The sequence below is a fragment of the Schistocerca serialis genome, chromosome 3 (genome assembly GCF_023864345.2).
Source record: "Schistocerca serialis cubense isolate TAMUIC-IGC-003099 chromosome 3, iqSchSeri2.2, whole genome shotgun sequence".
NCBI classification, from domain to species: domain Eukaryota; kingdom Metazoa; phylum Arthropoda; class Insecta; order Orthoptera; family Acrididae; genus Schistocerca; species Schistocerca serialis.
In genome coordinates, this window is record NC_064640.1 from 547744506 (window position 1) to 547766849 (window position 22344).

Sequence of the window (22344 nt, forward strand, 5' to 3'; positions counted from 1 at the left end):
TATTAAACCAAGTTGTCTTAAAGTAGAAAGGGAAATAATTTTCTTCAAATCAAATTCAAAATTTGCTCACAAACCAGCCATAAACATAGTTATACAACCAATTAAAAGTAAGAATCAACCAAAATTATAAGTATCTAATATTGGTCTGAAACGAATTAATAAATAAACCCCAGCAGTAACAAGAGTAGAAGAATGAACCAAAGGAGAAACAGGAGTAGGCGCAGCCATAGCAGCAGGAAGTCAAGAAGAAAAGGAAATTTGAGCTCTTTTAGTTATAGCTGCTAAAACAATTAATATAGTAATAAGCTTTATTTCAAAAGAATTAGAAATAAAATCATAATAATAAATATAATTTCAACCACCAAAATTCAATATTCAAGCAATAGAAATTAAAATAGCAACATCACCAATACGATTATAAAGTGCAGTTAACATACCCGCACTATAAGATTTCACATTTTGATAATAAATAACTAAACAATAAGAAACTAAACCTAAACCATCCCATCCCAATAAAATTCTAATCAAATTAGGACTGATAATTAAAAAACCGATAGAAAGAATAAATATTAAAACAATAATAATAAAACGATTTATATTTTTTTCTCCCGACATATAGTCCTCTCTATAATAAATAACCAAAGAAGAAATATACATAACAAAAGACATAAAAATAAGAGACATTCAATCCAAAATTATAGTCATAACAACCATAGAACCATTTAAATTAAAAAGTTCTCATTCAACAAAAACTCTATAATCATTTATTAAATAATAAATACCCAAAATAAAAATTATAGTTCTAGAAAAAATAAAGAAAAAAAACTCAAAGAACAAATAGAAAACAATATCACAGCCTAAGATGAAAAATTCATATCATTGATTCCACAAAACAACATTTTTAATTAAAATACTTAAGCAACCGAAACAAAAAAAATACTCTCCCTTTAAACAAGGAATATTTAAAGGCAATCAATGTAATAGTAAAAGATGATATTCACTAAAATAACCAAGTGAACAAGTATAAACACCAGAATAATAATTACCATGCTGAGAATAAGAATACATATATTAAGTATAAACAGCTCTAAAAAAAGACAAAAAAATTAAAGCAAAAAATCTAAAAGAAAATCAAGATATAATTCTATTTAATAATCTAAGTTCACCTACCAAATTTAAAGAAGGAGGAACAGCTATATTAGATGATCTCAAAAGGAATCATCATAAAGAAATTCTTGGTATCAAATTAATTATAGCCTTGTTAATTAACAATCTTCGTCTACCTAAACGCTCATAAATAATATTAGATAAACAAAATAAACCATAAGAACACAAACCATAACCAACCATTAAAGAAAGAGAACCCATACAACCTCATCAATTCATAGTTATCAATCCTCCAATAACCATTCTTATATGAGCAACAGAAGAATATGCAATTAAAGACTTTAAATCAACCTGACGAAAACAAATATATCTAACAATAACCCCACCAGATAAACCTAAAGACAATCAAAAATAATTAAACTTTGAAACCAAATAAGAAATAACCTTCATAACACGAAAAATACTGTAACCACCTAACTTTAATAAAACACCAGCAAGAATCATTCTACCTGAAATTGAGGCCTCAACATGGGCCTTAGGAAACCACAAATGAACCAAAAATATCGGCATCTTAACTAAAAAAGCAAGAATTATAAACACATAAAATATAAAATAATAATAACCAAAATCAACCAATAAAGGAAAATATAAAGTATTAGAAAAATCATAAACCTTAAATAACACTAATAATAAAGGCAATCTAGCAACCAGAGTGTAAAAAAATTAAATAAACACCAGCCTGCAACCGTTCAGGTTGATAGCCTCAAACCAAAATCAAAAGTAAAGTAGGAACCAATCTAGCCTCAAAAAAAATATAAGAAGAAAGAAGACTCAATCTAGCAAACTAACAATAAAGCATAATCATTAAAATTAAGACTATAAAGACAAAAAAATTAGAATGATAAGAACTTAAATAAACTGAACCTCTAGCAGTAATTATTAAGGAACATATTCAAAAACTAAGCAGAATCAAACTAAAAGAAAAACGATCAATACCAAAATAATATGTTATCATATTCAAATCTGCATATGAATAAACACAAATCATAAAAACAAAACTAGACAGTAACATTAAAGAATGAACCAACCATCAACAATTATTGACCAAACAAAGAGGGATCAAAAAAATAGTTTCAAATAAATACTTTACCATAAAGATAAAGCAAAAGAATAAATAAATCATTCCGGTGAGAACGAATTATTGAAACTAAAATAGAAAGACCTAAAGCACCTTCACAAACAGAAAAAACCAAAAACATAACAGGAAAAAAATAATCATTATCTTTCTCAATAAGAAAAACAATAACCAATATAAATAAAGAAAGAACAATATATTCTAATCTCAAAAGAACCATTAATAAATGCTTACGTTTAGAAGAAAAAACATAAACACCAGCAAAATAAATCAATAAAGAAGTAAAGACAGAGAATATAAACATTAGTTTTAATAGTTTAAAAAAAACGCCGGTCTTGTAAACCGGAAATAACTCCAGTCCCCACTTTTAAAACTTCAGAGGTGGAAAAGCTTTCCATCATCGGTCCCCAAAACCGATATTTATAATAAACTAACCCCTGAAATGATCAAAATAATAATTATATCGCTATCAAACGTAATAAATATTAATTTTATTAAATTAAGACACCCAATATCAATAATGCTTTTCATTATCCTACAAACTTTTCTAGTTGGACTAATATCAGGAACAATAATGGATAGATATTGATTATCATATATTTTATTTTTAACGTTTCTTGGTGGTATATTAGTTCTATTTATTTATATTACGAGATTTGCGTCAAAGAAATATTTAACCTAAATCAATTACGATGATTATTACCTTAACATTATGAATATTTAACATACCAACATTAATTATTTTAGATATAACAATATTTATAGACTTTTTCAAAAATACTGAAACTATAAATAATGATAATTCAATCAATTATCAAGAAATAACATTATCTTTAGAAAAACTATATAATAGACCAACATTCTTTATCACAATAATAATAATAATTTACTTATTATTAGCACTATTTGCAGTTGTTAAAATAACCTACATTAACCAGGGGCCTATTCGTAAAATAAGATAATTTACTAATGAATAAACCCTTACGATTGAGACATCCTTTAATTAAAATCATTAATAACTCTTTAGTTGATTTACCTGCACCAACAAATATTTCATTTTGATAGAATTTTGTGCCCTACTAGGGTTATGTTTGGTAATTCAAATTGTAACTGGACTATTTTCAGCTATACATTATACATCAAATATTGAAATAGCATTTAGTAGTGTAGTTCACATCTGCCGAAACGTAAATAATGGCCGAATTATTGGAACCTTACATGCAAATGGAGCATCTATATTTTTTATTTGTTTTTATTTATATGTTGGATGAGGAATTTACTATCGATCTTACATATACATACACACCTGAATAATTGGTACAGTAATCCTATTCTTAGTTATAGCAACTGCATTTATAGGATAAGTTTTACCTTGAGGTCAAATATAATTCTGAGGTGCGACAGTAATTACTAATTTATTATCAGCAATTCCGTATTTAGGAACAGATTAATTCAATGAGTATGAGGAGGGTTTGCTGTTGATAATGAAACATTAAATCGATTCTATACATTCCATTTTGTACTACCGTTTATTATTGCTGCAATGGCAGCAATTCATTTATTCTTCCTTCACCAAACTTGGTCTAATAACCCCTTAGGCCTAAATGGGAATATTGAAAAAATCCCATTTCACCCATACTTTACTTTCAAGGACTCTATTACATTTGTATTAATAACATCATTATTAATTATACTGTGCTTGATTAATCCTTACCTCCTGGGAGATCCAGATAATTTTGTACCTGACAACCAGTTAGTAACCCCCGTCCATATTCAACCAGAATGATATTTCTTATTAGCATACGCAATTCTACGATCAATCGCTAATAAACTAGGAGGTACTATTGCATTATTCTTATCAATTAGAATCTGAATAATTTTACCATTTTATAATAAAGTACCATTCCGAGGTATTCAATTCTATCCTATCAATCAGATTTTATTCTGAATTATAGTAGTTGTTGTATGCTTATTAACATGAATTGGAAAAAGACCTGTTGAAGAACCTTACATTATAACAGGACAAATCTTAACAATTATCTACTTTACATACTTCTTAATTAATGTACATGTTGCAAACGCATGAGATAAACTAATTACGGAATAATAAGTTAATTAGCTTAGGAAAAGCATATGTTTTGAAAACATAAAACTAGAAGTTTAACTCTACTATTAACTTTTCTTAAAAAATTTCACTAAATAAATGAAATAAATAAAATCTTTAAACCAACAAAGAAAATAAAAAAATTTAAAGATAATGGCAAAAAACTTTTTCAACCTAAGTACATTAACTTATCATAACGAAAACGTGTTAATGTCCCACGAACTCAAATAAAACCAAAAGACATAACAGCAAGCTTAATAAAAAATATAAAAGAATAAAAGTCACCACCTAAAAAAATTAAAGCTAATAATATTCTTATCAATACAATTCTAGTATACTCAGCTAAAAGAATTAAAGTAAAACCACCTGCACCATATTCAATATTAAAACCGGAAACTAACTCAGATTCACCTTCGGCAAAGTCAAAAGGAGTACGGTTAGTCTCAGCTAAACATGAAGCAAAACAGGCTAAAGCTAAAGGAAAAGAAATAATAAAAAATCAACAATAAAGCTGATAATATATAAAATCAAACATGTTAAAACTACGAATTAAAATAATTAAAGATAATAAAATTGAAGCCAAACTAACTTTGTATGAAATTGTTTGAGCAACAGAACGAAGAGAACCTAGTAAAGAATAATTTGAATTAGAAGACCAACCAGCAATTATAACAGTATAAACACCTAATCTAGTACAACAGAAAAGAAACAAAAATCCATAAGAAAAAGAACACATATAAGTTAAGTAAGGGAAAATCACTCAAACAGCCAAGGAAATTATTAAATTAAAAACAGGAGAAAAGTAATAAAGTAAATAATTAGATATAATAGGAATTGGCTGCTCCTTACAAATTAACTTGATAGCATCACTAAAGGGTTGAGGAATTCCAACAAAACCTACCTTATTTGGACCCTTTCGAATTTGAATGTAACCTAAAACCTTACGCTCTAATAAAGTTAAAAAAGCAACACTAATTAAAACACAAATAACTAATAAAAGAAAATTCAAAATAAACATAAATAAATCATAAAGTATCAATACTTTTTGTAGAAAAAATCTACATAAATGAACTCTAAATTCAACACATTAATCTGTCAAAATAGTAATTTAATTAGTATTAATCAATAAAAAAAATATTTCAACCATATGTATTAATAATCTTAGAATAGAAACCGACCTGGCTCACGCCGGTCTGAACTCAGATCATGTAAGAATTTAAAGGTCGAAAAGACCTAATTACTGGGCTACTGCACCCAAAATTTTTCTTAATCCAACATCGAGGTCGCAATCTGCTTTGTCGATATGAGCTCTCAAAAACAATTACGCTGTTATCCCTAAGTAACTTAATCTTATGATGATAAATTATGGATCAAAACAACAAACATAAATAAATGATATAATAATGAAGAGTTTATTTATTCTTCATGTCACCCCAACAAAACATCATCATTAAATATAGAAAGACAAACAAAAAACTATATAAAAATAAAATGTTAAGCTCTATAGGGTCTTCTCGTCCTAAAGAAAAATTTAAGCCTTTTGACTCAAAAGTTAAAACCAAAAATTTATTAAGAGACAGTTGATTTCTTGTCAAGCCATTCATTCCAGCCACTAATTAAGAGACTAATGATTATGCTACCTTTGCACAGTCAAAATACCGCGGCTCTTTAAAAATCTGCTCAGTGAGCAGGCCAGACCTCAAAGTATTTTCAAGAGGACATGTTTTTGATAGACAGGCGGAAATCAATTTTGCCTAGTTACTTATAATAAATTCACAAGGTAAAAATTATATACAAATAAATATACTAATTGTATCATTATTACGAAAATTTTAAAATTAAATTTATAATCTTAATAAAAACCTAAAATAATTATAAAATCAAAAATAAAAATAATGAACTAAAACGTAAACTTAGAGATAGCTGGTTTAAAGCTTACTATTATATTTTATAAAACAAATTATAGGTTATTAACTACAAAGCTAATCCGTTAAAGAATAAATAAGTTAATATTTAGACCTAAAAAATTAAATAAAAACAATTAACTTCCACAAAATTAAATTTTTTCTTAAGAAACTAGTTATCTTAGGAAACGATTAACATCTCATTTCTATAAATAATTTAATAATAATTATGATACATTAACTATAAATTATTTATAAATCAACCCAAATTGAGACAAGTAAAGTAAATACTAAAATATTGATAAACCCTGATACAAAAGGTACAATAAATAAAATCTACTTTTCAAAATTTAAAATAATATTTCATAAAACAATTACATTACCAATAAATTATAATCTAAAAAATCAATTCTACAAAATATACTAAGACAAAATTCGACAAAATTATTTTTATTAAATAATTAAATTAACAAAAAATAAATATAATAAAATAAATAATCAAGATATCCTGATTTGCACAGAAAAATTTTCAGTGTAAATGAAACACTTTACTAATAAGTTATATCTTGAAACTCTTCCTAGATACACTTTCCAGTACATCTACTATGTTACGACTTATCTCATCTAAATTGAAGCTAAATTAAATAATAAAATAGAATAATCAATAATGAGAGCGACGGGCGATGTGTAATCGCCACAGAGCCAATATCAGTTAAATTAAATAAATTAGATTACTATCAAATCCACCTTCATTAATAGTATTTCACCATCAAATCCGTTATCAACAAAATTCTATTGTAACCCACCTCGTCTTACCTATAAGCTGCACCTTGACCTCAAATATTTTATAATTATAAATCATGAGAATTATAACTCTAAAAAGATTCTCTGATAACGGAGATATACAAACAAATAAATTAAGTAGAGTAAATCGTGTATTAACAATCACGGGGTAGGTTCCTCTGAATGGAATGAGATACCGCGAAATTCTTTGGGTTTAGTGACCTTAACTAATAGTACCTTGGTAAATATAATTAACATTTAAAATAATAGGGTATCTAATCCTAGTTTATTATTCAAATTTCATAGATTCATAAAATGAGCTATAAATAAATTTTAACATTTCACCTTACAAATTTATATTTTAACCCTAAAAATATAAACAACTGTTTTAACCAATAATATTCACTTGTATCAATCGTATAACCGCGGCTGCTGGCACGAATTATGCCGATACTAAATCAATTGCTAAATCCAAAATCACTTGATAGTTAAATCAAATTACAGCAAAATAGAACATTTAGTTTAACAAAACTTACATATAATACAACGAAAAAGTGAATAAATAAGCAAGAATAAAACTTTTGGAAACAAAATAAGAAATTTAAAAAAAAAAAAAATAAGAAAAAGTAAAAGATTCAAATACTTAAAGAAAAAAAACACAAAAAATGACAAAAAACAGAAACGCACCCTCGAATGACCACAACAAATTCTCTATTATATATAAAAAAAGATTAATATGGAACATGTATACCAATAAATGTATTATATTCTTTCTTATTTAATCATTCTTTTCACTAATAATAAAGAAAGATTAAATAATAAAATAAATATATTTTATATAATTATGTAATTTAATGTAATATGGTATTAATATAAAATTAACTTTATATTAAGTTAACTTAAATATTAATTAGTTAAATAATCTTATTATAGAAAATATATTAAATTATATTATTATAATTAATATAATTATTTATATTAATATTAAATTTTATATTTAATAATATTGATTATATTTATTATATCCAATTATTATAATATTTAATATTAATTTACATATTATTGGATAATATAAGTATAATAACCTACTTTAAGCTAATAACATAAGTAGCTATAATCCTAGGTAAATAAATGTATTAAAATACTCATTTAATAATTATGAATAACATTATAGGTATTTAAATTTAATTACATGTAATATATTAATATAAACTATTTATTATATATAATATATATTCAAATTGTCCTAACCAAGATAAATTAATTAGAAATAACCAAAATAATACATAACCAAATTTTAGAAAAAAATTTAATTTATATATTAAATATAAATGAAGTGCCTGACTAAAGGGTTACCTTGATAGGGTGAATCAAGTAGATAAAATTACCTTCATTACAAATTAAATAAGACAGAATTAAACTACCTCCTTTAGTATCTAAAACTAATGTGCATCATACACATTAATGTAAAAAGGTAAGCTAAACAAGCTAATGGGTTCATACCCCATTTATAGAGGTATCAATCCTCTCCTTTTTAATGACCAACAACTCTACAAAAATTCTCTTCCTATCAACATTAATGATAGGAACGATCCTGTCCATTTCATCAGTAAATAAAATTAGGATTGTTTTTCTTGATTTATATCAAGCTTTTTGATTGGAAGTCAAATGTACTATTTATACTAGAAAAACAATTATCTACCTCATCAATAAATAGAAATGTATAAGAATAATCGTACTACGTCTGCAAACTGTCAGTATCATGCTGCTGCTTCAAACCCAAAGTGGTGTCTTGGTGAGAATTGGTTTATTGAATGTCGAAGTAGACATGTTGATAAGAAAATTGTTCCGATAATTACATGTAGACCATGGAATCCTGTTGCAACAAAGAATGTTGATCCATAAACTGCGTCTGTAATGGTGAAGGGTGCTTCTCAATATTCGTATGCTTGAAGTATAGTGTAGTATAGTCCTAGTAGTACTGTGAAGAATAATCCTTTTAATGCTTGAGTATGATTAGATTCTAATAAACTATGAGGTGCTCATGTTACTGTTACTCCTGATAATAAAAGAATAGCTGTATTAAGTAATGGAATTTGTATAGGATTAAAAGGTTGAATTCCTATTGGGGGTTATAATATCCCTAGTTGAATAGTGGGTGCCAGTCTTCTAAAAAATGCTCATAAAAATGAAACAAAGAATAGTACTTCTGATGCAATAAATAAAATTATTCATCATCGTAATCCAATTGATACAAATCCCGTATGTAGTAATTGGTATGTTCCTTCTCGTACTACATCTCGTCATCATTGGATTATAGTTATTAGGGTAATTCCAAATCCGATTATAAATAAGTTAATGTTAAATAGGTGAAATCATTTTGCTAATCCTGATATTAGAAGTATTGCTCCAATTGCTCCTGTTAATGGTCAAGGTCTGTAATCTACTAAGTGGAATGGGTGGTTTGAGTGAGTTGTTAACATAAGTTTAGTTTACTTCTCTAGAATATAAAGTTCTTAAAATTGAGAAAACATAGGCTTGAATTATTGCTACTGCTGATTCTAGAATTAACAGAAGTATTTGTCCAATAATTAATAGTGAAATTAAGTTTATAGCTATAGATGGTCCTGTATTTTCTAGTAATGTTAATAGTAGGAGTCCTGCAATTATATTTGCTGCTAGTGGTACTGCTAGCGTACCTGGTCGAGTGACATTTCTAATTGTTTCAATAAATACTATAAATGATATTAATGCAGGTGGTGTTCCTTGGGGGACAAGGTGTGTAAATATGTGATTGGTATGATTAATTCATCCAAATAACATAAATCTTAATCATATAGGTAGAGCGATTGCAAATGTAAATGCTAAATGTCTTGTTCTAGTAAAGATGTAGGGGAATAATCCTATGAAATTATTAAATGTATTATTTATAGTTAATCCTGTAAATAATGGGTATCATTGAATAACACCTCCTATGATTGCGAATACTGCTCCTATGGATAACACATAATGGAAGTGAGCTACTACATAATATGTATCATGTAATACGATATCAAGTGATGAATTTGCTAATACTAATCCTGTTAATCCACCAATTGTGAATAGAAAAATAAATCCTAAAGCTCATAATAGCGGTGGATTGAATTTGAATTTAGTTCCATATAGTGTAGCTAATCATCTGAATACCTTAATTCCTGTAGGTACAGCAATAATTATTGTTGCTGATGTAGAGAATGCTCGTGTGTCAACATCTATTCCTACTGTGAATATGTGATGTGCTCATACAGTAAATCCTATTAGTCCAATTGATAATATAGCATAAATTATACCTAATGTTCCAAATGATTCAATTTTTCCTCTTTCTTGACATACAATGTGAGAAATAGTTCCAAATCCTGGCAGAATTAAAATGTAAACTTCTGAGTGTCCAAAGAATCAGAATAGGTGTTGATATAGAATTGGGTCACCACCTCCTGCAGGGTCAAAGAATGATGTATTTAAATTTCGATCTGTTAATAGTATAGTAATAGCCCCTGCTAATACTGGAAGCGATAAAGGGAGGAGAAGGGCTGTAATAGCTACTGATCAGACAAATAAAGGTGTTTGATCTAGAGTTATACTTCCTGATCGTATATTAATTGCTGTTGTAATGAAGTTTACTGCACCAAGAATAGATGATACACCTGCTAAGTGAAGTGAAAAAATAGCTAGGTCTACAGATGCCCCCCTCATGTGCGATAGCTCCTGCAAGAGGAGGGTAAACTTTTCATCCTGTACCAGCACCGTTATCTACTATAGAAGATGTAAGAAGAAGGGTTAGTGAAGGCGGTAGTAATCAAAAACTTATATTATTTATTCGTGGGAACACTATATCTGGTGCACCAATTATTAATGGTACGAGTCAATTACCAAATCTACAAATTATAATAGGTATTACCATTAAAAAAATTATTACAAATGTGTGGGCTGTAATAATGACATTATAAATTTGGTCATCTCCAATTAGAGATTCTGGTTGACCAAGTTCAGCACGAATAAGTACTCCTATTGATGTTCCTACTATTCCTACTCATGCTCCAAATAAGAAGTATAAAGTACCAATATCCTTATGGTTTTTTGAGAATAATCATTTTTGCAGTAAGATGGCTGAATTTAAGGTGGTAGACTGTAAATCTACTTATGAGATGTTTCTCTCTTACCATGCTTAGGCCTTATATTCAATTATGATTCTAGACTGCAATTCTAGAGGTGTAAAATTTTACTAATGCCTAAAAGATTATTCTTTTAATTATAACTTTGAAGTCCTTAGTATAATGAGATTAAGGTTGATGTTGAGATTGATCCTATTGTTGAAATTATTACTGTTATAGGAAGAATAATTCTTGATTTTTGAGACTTTATTTTTATAGATCATGAATTTTCTGTGTATGACATAATTAGGGCTGAGAATCTAATACGTATATAATAATACAGTGTAATTGTAGTTAATACAACCATAATTGTCATAATAATTGTTATGTTATTTTCTAGCAATGATTGCATTACAATTCGTTGTGGTAGAAATCCAAGGAATGGTGGTAAACCACCTAGGGATAAAAGAGATAAAAATATTATGAATTTAATCTCAGTTTTTATATTTCTGGCTGAATAAATTTGGTTTATAAAAAATAGATTTATTTGCTTAAATAATAAGACCATAACTAATCTTAATAGTGAGTAAATAATAAAGTATAGTTCTCAAATGTTTTCTCTAACTGTTAGGGATCTGATTATTCACCCTAAATGTCCAACTGAGGAATATGCTAAATGTTGTCGTAGAGATGTTTGATTTAAACCACCTTTTGCCCCAATAATAATTCTTAGAATGATAATTGTTCAAATGAAAGTTCTTAGTTGAATACAATAAGATAATACCATTATTGGGCAATTTTTTGCCATGTTATTAGTGTTAAACAGTTATTTCATCTTGAAGCTCCTATTACTTCAGGAAATCAGAAATGAAAGGGTGCAGCCCGATCTTTAATAATAATCTAGATCTAATTATTATTGATGGAATAAATTCTGTTTCTCTCTGTTTGTTTGATGAAATGGACAGGAACGTTCCAATCATTAATGTTGATAGGAAGAGATGTTTTGTAGAGTTGTTGGTCATTAAAAAGGAGAGGATTGATACCTCTATAAATGGGGTATGAACCCTTTAGCTTGTTTAGATTACCTTTTTACATTAAGGTGTATGATGCACATTAGTTTTTGATACTAAAGGAGGTAGTTTAATTCTGTTTTATGTAATTTTTAATGAAGGTAATTTTGTTTACTTGATTTACCCTATCAAGGTAACCCTTTAGTCAGGCACTTCATTTATATTTAATATATAAATTAAAATTTTTTTTTAAAAATTTGTTTATGTATTATTTTGGTTACTTCTAATTAATTTATCTCGGTTTGGATAATTTGAATATTTATTATATATAATAAATTATTTATTTAATATATTACATTTTATTAAATTTAAATACCTGTAATGTTATTTTATAATGATTAAATGATTATTTTAATACATTTATTACCTAGGATTATAGCTACTTGTGTTTTTAGCTTTAAATAGGTTATTATATTATAAATTATTTAATACAATGTAAATTAATGTTAAATATTATTATAATTTGATATAATACATATAATCAATAATATTAAATATAAAATTTTATATTAATATAAATAATTATATTAATTATAATAATTTAATTTAGTATATTTTCTATAATTTGGTTATTTAACTAATTAATATTTAAGTTAACTTAATATAAAGTTAATTTTTTATTACTACCATATTACATTAATTTACCTAATTATATAAAATATATTTATTATGTTACTTAATCTTTCTTTATTATTAGTGAAAAGAAAGATTTAATAAGAAAGACTATTATACATTTATTGGTATACATGTTCCATATTAATCTTTATTTATATATAATAGAGAAGTTGTTGTGGTCATTCGAGGGTGCGTTTCTCTTATTTTGTCATTTTTTTTCTTTTTTTTCTTTAAATATTTGAATCTTTTATTTTTTCTTACTTTTATAAATTTCTAAATTTGTTATTTTGTTTCCAAAACTTTTATTCTTGCTTATTTATTCACTTTTTCTTTGTATTATATGTAAGTTTTGTTAAACTAAATGTTCTATTTTGCAGTAATTTGATTTAATTATCAAGTGATTTTGGATTTAGCAATTGATTTAGTATCGGCATAATTAGTGCCAGCAGCCGCGGTTATATGATTGATACACATGAATATTATTGGTTAAAACAGTTGTTTATATTTTTAGGGTTAAAATATAAATTTGTAAGGAGAAATGTTAAAATTTATTTATAGCTCTTTTTATGAATCTGTGAAATTTGAATAATAAACTAGGATTAGATACCCTATTATTTTAAATGTTAATTATATTTACCAGGGTCTATTAATTAAGGTCTTTAAACCCAATGAATTTGGCGGTATCTCATTCCATTCAGAGGAACCTACCACGTGATTGATAATACACGATTTTCTCTACTTAATTTATTTGTTTGTATATGTCCGTTATCAGAGAATCTTTTTAGAGTTATAATTCTCAAGATTTATAATTATAAAATATTTCAGGTCAAGGTGCAGCTTATAGTTAAGAGGAGGTGGGTTACAATAGATTTTTGTTTATAACGGATTTGATGGTGAAATACTATTAATGAAGGTGGATTTGATAGTAATTTAATTTATTTAATTTAACTGATATTGGCTCTGAGGTGTGTACACATCGCCTGTCGCTCTCATTATTGATTATTCTATTTTATTATTTTAATTTAGCTTCAATTTAGATGAGATAAGTCGTAACATAGTAGATGTACTGGAAAGTGTATCTAGGAAGAGTTTCAAGATATAACTTATTAGTAAAGTGTTTCATTTACATTGAAAATTTTTGTGTGCAAATCAGGATATCTTGATTATTTATTTTATTATATTTATTTTTTGTTTATTCAATTATTTCATAAAAATAATTTTGTCGAATTTTGACTTAGTATATTTTGTAGAATTGATTTTTTAGATTATAGTTTATTGGTAATGTAATTGTTTTATGAAATATTATTTTAAATTTTTAAAAGTAGATTTCATTTATTGTACCTTTTGTATCAGGGTTTATCAAAATTTTAGTATTTACTTGTCTCAATATGGGTTGATTTATAAATTATTTATAGTTAATGTATCATAATTATTATTAAATTATTTATAGAAAAGAGATGTTAATCGTTTCCCAAGATATCTAGTTTCTTAAGAAAAAATTTAATTATTTGAAGTTAATTGTTTTTATTTAATTTTTTAGGTCTAAATATTAACTTATTTATTCTTTAACGGATAAGCTTTGAAATTAATAACCTATGATTTCTTTTATAAAATATAATAGTAAGCTTTAAACCAGCTATCGCTAAGATTACGATTCAGTTCATTATTTTTATTTTTGATTTTATAATTATTTTAGGTTTTTTATTAAGATTGTAAATTGAATTTTAAAATTTTTGTAATAATGATAGAATTAGTATATTTATTTGTATATAATTTTTACCTTGTGAATTTATTATAATTAACTACGCAAAATTGATATCCGCCTGTTTATCAAAAACATGTCCTCTTGAAAATACTTTGAGGTCTGGCCTGCTCACTGAGCAGATTTTTAAAGAGCCACGGTATTTTGACCGTGCAAAGGTAGCATAATCATTAGTCTCTTAATTAGTGGCTGGAATGAATGGCTTGACGAGAAATCAACTGTCTCTTAATTAATTTTTGAATTTAACTTTTGAGTCATAAGGCTTAAATTTTTCTTTAGGACGAGAAGACCCTATAGAGCTTAACATTTTATTTTTTTTTGTTTTTTGTTTGTCTTTCTATATTTAATGATGATGTTTTGTTGGAGTGACATGAAGAATAAATAAACTCTTCATTATTATATCATTTATTTATGTTTGTTGTTTTGATCCATAATTTATGATCATAAGATTAAGTTACCTTAGAGATAACAGCGTAATTGTTTTTGAGAGCTCATATCGACAAAGCAGATTGCGACCTCGATGTTGGATTAAGAAAAATTTTGGGTGCAGTAGCCCAGTAATTAGCCCTGTTCGATCTTTAAATTCTTACATGATCTGAGTTCAGACCGGCGTGAGCCAGGTCGGTTTCTATTCTAAGATTATTAATTCATATTAGTACGAAAGGACCATATGGATGAAATATTTTTTATTTTATTGATTAATACTAATTAAATTACTATTTTCACAGATTAATGTGTTGAATTTAGAATTCATTTATGTAGATTTTTTCTGCAAATAGTATTGATACCTTATGATTTATTTATGTTTATTTTGAATTTTCTTTTATTAGTTATTTGTGTTTTAATTAATGTTGCTTTTTTAACTTTATTAGAGTGTAAGGTTTTAGGTTACATTCAAATTCGAAAGGGTCCAAATAAGGTAGGTTTTGTTGGAATTCCTCAACCCTTTAGTGATGCTATCAAGTTAATTTGTAAGGAGCAGCCAATTCCTATTATATCTAATTATTTACTTTATTACTTTTCTCCTGTTTTTAATTTAATAATTTCCTTGGCCGTTCGAGTGATTTTCCCTTACTTAACTTATATGTGTTCTTTTTCTAATGGATTTTTGTTTTTTTTATATTGTACTAGATTAGGTGTTTATACTGTTGTAATTGCTAGTTGGTCTTCTAATTCAAATTATTCTTTACTAGGTTCTCTTCGTTCTGTTGCTCAAACAATTTCATACGAAGTTAGATTGGCTTCAATTTTATTATCTTTAATTATTTTAATTGGTAGTTTTAACATGTTTGATTTTATAAATTATCAGCTTTATTGTTGATTTATTATTATTTCTATTCCTTTAGCTTTAGCTTGTTTTGCTTCTTGTTTAGCTGAGACTAACCGTACTCCTTTTGACTTTGCCGAAGGTGAATCTGAGTTAGTTTCAGGTTTTAATATTGAATATGGTGCAGGTGGTTTTACTTTAATTTTTTTAGCTGAGTATACTAGAATTGTTTTTATAAGAATATTATTAGCTTTAATTTTTTTAGGTGGTGACTTTTATTCTTTTATATTTTTTATTATGCTTGCTGTTATGTCTTTTGGTTTTATTTGAGTTCGTGGGACATTAACACGTTTTCTTTATGATAAGTTAATGTACTTAGGTTGAAAAAGTTTTTTGCCATTATCTTTAAATTTTTTTATTTTCTTTGTTGGTTTAAAGATTTTATTTATTTCATTTATTTAGTGAAATTTTTTAAGAAAAGTTAATAGAAGAGTTATACTTCTAGTTTTATGTTTTCAAAACATATGCTTTTCCTAAGCTAATTAACTTATTATTCCTTAATTAGTTTATCTCATGCGTTTGCAACATGTACATTAATTAAGAAGTATGTAAAGTAGATAATTGTTAAGATTTGTCCTGTTATAAGGTAAGGTTCTTCAACAGGTCGTTTTCCAATTCATGTTAATAAGCATACACCAACTACTATAATTCAGAATAAAATCTGATTAATAGGATAGAATTGAATACCTCGGAATGGTGTTTTATTATAAAATGGTAAAATTATTAAGATTATAATTGATAAGAATAATGCAATAACACCTCCTAGTTTATTAGGGATTGATCGTAGAATTGCGTATGCAAATAAGAAATATCATTCTGGTTGAATATGGACGGGGGTTACTAATGGGTTGGCAGGTACTAAATTATCTGGATCTCCCAGGAGGTAAGGATGTAAGTAGGCTGTTTATGTTTTCTCTATGTAAGTAGGCTGTTTATGTTTTCTTGTTGGCAACGTTAAGTAGACTGTTTATGTTTTCTCTATGTAAGGAGGCTGTTTATGTTTTCTTGTTGGCAACGTTATGTAGCGCTCAATATGAAAATCACTGGCTGTGCTGTGTGCAGTCTGTGGCTGCTTTGCATTGTTGTAATACTGCCATTGTAGTGTTAGGCAGCTGGTTGTGAACAGCGCGTAGCGTTGCGCAGTTGGAGGTGAGCCGCCAGCAGTGGTGGATGTGGGGAGAGAGATGGAGTTTTGAAATTTGTCATGAACTGCTATATTTATATATGATGATATCAAGGTAAATACATTGTCTGTTCTCTATTAATATGTTTCATTTGCTAACTATCCCTATCAGTAGTTAGTGCCTTCCATAGTTTGAATCTTTTATTTAGCTGGCAGCAGTAGTGGCGCTCGCTGTATTGCAGTAGCTTGAGCAGCGAAGATTTTTGTGAGGTAGGTGATTTGTGAAAGGTATAGTTTAATGTTAGTCAGGGCCATTCTTTTGTAGGGAATTTTGAAAGTCAGATTGCGTTGCGCTAACAAAATATTGTGTGTCAGTTTAAGCACAGTCATGTATAATTGTTCAAAGGGGACGTTTCATATGTCGACCCTTAGCTTAGGATACCTCACTGGAATCTTCTGATTTTTCTTGTAGTTTGTGTAATAAGTGTAGATTTTGTTTATTGCTAGCGCGTAACTGTGGAGAGAATCTCCTTTGTAGTTGCAGTCTTTCATTGTTGTACAGTAAAGCAGTTGTGGCATGCATGTAGATTTGCACCAAGTATTTCGCAGCTGCAATTAACTAGATATTATTTTCAGTGCTATTTTAATGTGTTCTCTTATTTTTGATCTTCAAATTGTATTTTTCTGTGTTGTCGTGTGAAATACTGTGACAATAATGGCGTGTGAAAAACCTAATACTAGGCTCCAAAGTAAACTGAGAAATGACAGTGAAAATGAAAGCAGTATGTTAGTGCCACCGAGTAATGAATTAACTAATGTTCAAAGTAGTAATTTGGTAATTGCGAATAGGGAAATGGAGCGGGCGGCAAACAATGGTGTAGACAGTGAAACAGGTAGTGAGCAGGGAAGCGTTATCGATCGATTGGTCGGCAACAGCTCGCCTCAGGAATCAGGAATGACAGAACACAATATTGCAAATACTGCAGACTCAGGTTTTGGGTTCTCACCGTTTTCTCAAATGAGTCAAGACACATTTTACACTTGTCAAAATGTGAATGTTGCCGGTGCAACTTCACTGCCTAAAAGCACTGAGGAACATGTTTCAGACACCAGTGCATTGTTATTACAATTAATGCAACAAATGAGACAAAAGCTTGAAAAGTTAGACACAATGGAACAACACCAGAGACAAACACAGCAACAGTTAGACACAGTGGAACAAAATCTCAAAAAGTTAGACACAATGGAACAAAATCAGAGACAAACACAGCAACAGCTTCAAAAGTTACGCTCATTGGAACAAACTCTTGAACAAACGCGTGAAGATTTAACTACTGAGTTACATAACATTGAATCGAAATGTCAAAAAGTCTGTAATGACGTAAAAAACTCAAATTTGTGAGCATTTTCAACCTATTTTTTCGCGGCATGAAAATGCATTACAGAATCACGAAGCAGCCATAAAAGAACTGCAAATTATTGTTCATGAAAATCATGAGACCTTGCAAGCTAAATTTGACTCAGTTGCATCTACCGATTCGGTTACGCAACTTGCAAAAACTCAAGAAAACTTTAAGGACACAGTAGATACTCTGAAACTTGGTTCAGAAAAACACACTGAGGAAATAAGTACACTATCGGTGAAAGTAGCCGAACTTTTGGATCAGTTCACTAATTTATCTACGAAGGTAGATGATAATCTGATTGACGCAGGACCGGTAGTCTTTAATGACACAGAAGAGTACGAACAAATTAGGAAATTCAAACTAAATCAGAATCAAATTAATACACAACACCAAAAAGAAATCCGGGAAGTACAAGATCAGCTGACACAGGTAATACAAGAATTACGTATTTCAGAGGACACTCGCGCTCCAACACGGGAAGAGGGACTTAGAAATACGGAAAAGCCGCAAAATAATAACACAGGGCATTTCGGAAGTTATGAAAGAAATTGGCAATGTGCACCGAATTTTGAGATGGAACGGCCGACACGACCTAACAACGACCGATGTGCGACTCGCCGACATGATGATTTTGACTATAAGCTGTTCATTACTACACGTAAATTCAAAACATTTAAGAATTCCGGCAACGACATTCATCCACAAGCGTGGCTCCATCAATTCTCTCATTGTTTTCCTCCCAACTGGTCGTTGGAGCACAGATTAGAATTTATGTGTGGCTACTTACAGAATGAACCAGCTGTAAGAATGCGATCGGTCATTTACGATTGCCACAGTGAAGGAGAATTTTACCATGCCTTCCTCTCAGCATATTGGTCTCAAGCCACACAAGACCGAGTAAAACATGGTATCATAATGATGAAACATTTCGAACAATCTGAATTCTCCAGTCTTGTGAAATATTTTGAAGACATATTGCACAAGAATCAGTACCTGTCAAACCCACACAGCCCCTCAGAACTCATCCGCATTTGCTTAATCAAATTACCTGAACATTTACGGCATATTATTTTAGCAGGACGTTGCAAAGACGACATTGAAGCTTTTCAGGGACTGTTACAAGAACTAGAAATTGACACTGATAATCGCGGAACGCGAAAACAAGGACACAACAATTACAGTTCACATCCGTCACAATTCCGTAACGACAGAAACAATAACCGGACATGACTGGTCTATTCTTACAACGCAAATTGTGACCAGAATAGACACCACCCGTACGACAACCGTTGGCAGAGTAGTAATAATTACAGGGAAAGATCACCTCTCCGCGGTAGTGACTATCACAGAGACAATCAAAGAAACAGACAATATGGGAACCAAAATAATTATTATCAAGGGAGACAGAATAACTTCAGATGCAACAGTCCAGCGCGCAGTTACGATTCAGGGAGAAATTCTCCACCACTTAACCGACAAGAAAGAAACTACAGGAACTACCGACATGACGACAGACGATGTGATCGTAACGACAGACCTGAATTGCATCAGAACTGGCGGGATTTAAACAGGGCAGGGCCCTCTCGTCACGGTGAATTTGTAGAAGTTAGGTCTCCAAATCCCAATAACGACGCTCGCCAACAAAGAGACAATAGGCAATGACTCACACAGCTGGCAGCCACAAAACGTTCTTATGACACTATCGTCGCAGCTGCCGTAGCTAGTAATTACGTAAAAATGGAAGACATTAGGGACATCTTACTCCAGGAACACGACGTAAAACATAACAACATTGCATATCCTGTGATTCACATTACTGTAAATGACGTAAAATTTACGGCAGTACTTGACTCTGGCAGTCCCATTTCAGTAATCAGTGAAACAGCCTTTAGCAAATGCAACAAATCGAACGATTGCCCCACACTTCCGTTACGTAAGATTAAATTACAAGGTGCAATCTTTGGAAAAAGTGTAGATGTACGCCAACAAACCAATTTAGAATTCTTTTGTCAAAGCCACAGATTCTCTATGAGCTTTCTCATTGTTCCATTATTGTCGACGGAAATTATATTGGGAGTAGACTTTTTGAATGAATACAAAGCAATCTTAAACTTTCACGATGCTGAAATAGGTTTAGAGAAAGAAGGTAAGTCAATAGCTTTGAAATTTGAAGATAGGCTCTCAAACCATGACGAGGAAATTAATCGGTTTTACCTTCTGTTAGACAACAGTTCGGACTTTTCTACGGAACTGGACACTAACAATCACTCTGCAAGTACTGACAGGGATGATATCGACGTCGCATTTGACACTAATAAGTTAATTCAGAATAAAATTCAAACAATTGAGAATTGTAATGACACTGATAGGCAGGACCTTTTTGAGATTTTACAAGCACATTCCACAGTTTTTACTCATAAAACAGGAACAATCAAGGGATTTCAATACCAATTTCGTGTTCGTGAGCATACTAAATTTTGTGTTAGACCATATGTAATTCCAGCACATTATAGGGACCGTGTTAAAACAGAAATACAATCTATGCTCGACGAGGGCATTATTGAGCCTGCAGTAAGCTCATACAACAATCCATTACATGTTGTTGAGAAGAAAAATGGATCGATCAGGCTTGTCTTAGATTCGAGACAAATCAATACGATCATTATTCCTGAAACAGACAGGCCGCAACCGTTGGAAGAACTTCTTCAAAATTTTAATGGTGTAAAAGTGTTGTCTTCCATTGATCTCAGATCCAGCTTTTATCAGATCGAACTTCATCCAGAATGTAGAAAATACACAGCTTTCCTTTGTTTCGGCGTTTGTTATCAGTTTCGGAAACTTCCCTTTGGTTTGAACATTTCTTCAGCAGCATTCATTCGCGGGCTAAATTCCATATTACCTGAGTTCTTAAAACGTCACATCACCTTATATGTGGACGATATTCTAATAGCAGAAGCTTCATGGGAACTACATAATCGCATCCTCAACAGTTTGTTACGTATTTTTGCAGAATCTGGCATTACAGTTAACTTGGAAAAGTCTGAATTCGGTAGGTCAAAGGTGAGGTTTTTAGGACATATTATTTCTTCTGAAGGCATTCAGCCGGATCCTGAAAAGTTAGAAGCAATCAGAGCCATTCCAGTTCCATCCACAAAAAGACAAGTCCGCAGTTTTCTAGGTCTCGTAAATTTTTACCGTAGTTTTCTGAATATGCAAATTCTTGCTACACCAAAACTTTGTTCTCTCACTGGAAAAAATACTATTAGGAACTGGGACGAACAAGCACAGTTGGAATTCAATTCTTTGAAAGAAGCGTTACTTCACGCGCTAATATTAGCTCATCCAGATCTGTCACAAGATTTCTGCCTTAGCACGGATTCTTCTAAAGTCGGTCTTGGTGCCCATTTATTTCAAGAAGCCATAGAAAATGACACTACCATTCAGAAAACCATTGCTTTTGCTAGCCGAGTGCTAACAAAATCAGAAAAAAATTATTCCGTTACTGAATTAGAAGCTTTAGCTATCGTTTGGGCATTTAACAAATTCCGTTTCTTTCTTTCTGGTAAGCACTTAAAAGTGTACAGTGATCATCGTGCATTACAATTTCTTATGTCTTCAAAATTAAATCATGACAGGTTAAAACGTTGGGCATTGTTTCTGCAAGAATTCCGCTTCACAATAGTCTACATTCCCGGCAAGGAGAACATTGTTGCGGACGCACTGTCACGCGCACTGGCTGGGCTTGAGAAAAGTACCACAGAAGGCAACCTCGAGAAAAATTTCAGTATTCTTTACATTCAGAAAGTCGCCTTTGAAAACTTCATCACCACATCTTTAAAGGACATTGCTCATGAACAAGATAAAGATCCGATTTGGAA

The 22344-nt window shown here is 29.7% G+C and overlaps 1 long non-coding RNA gene across 1 annotated transcript in view; it reads left to right on the top strand.

Annotated features, from left to right (window-relative positions):
* Nucleotides 1-5544: 5544 nt before the first annotated feature.
* LOC126470440 (uncharacterized) overlaps nucleotides 5545-22344 on the top strand; it is a 93394-nt gene continuing 76594 nt past the window's right edge. Inside the window, exon 1 of the long non-coding RNA XR_007586201.1 lies at nucleotides 5545-5628. This is a non-coding gene — a long non-coding RNA (uncharacterized LOC126470440). The remainder of the gene's footprint in view (nucleotides 5629-22344) is intronic.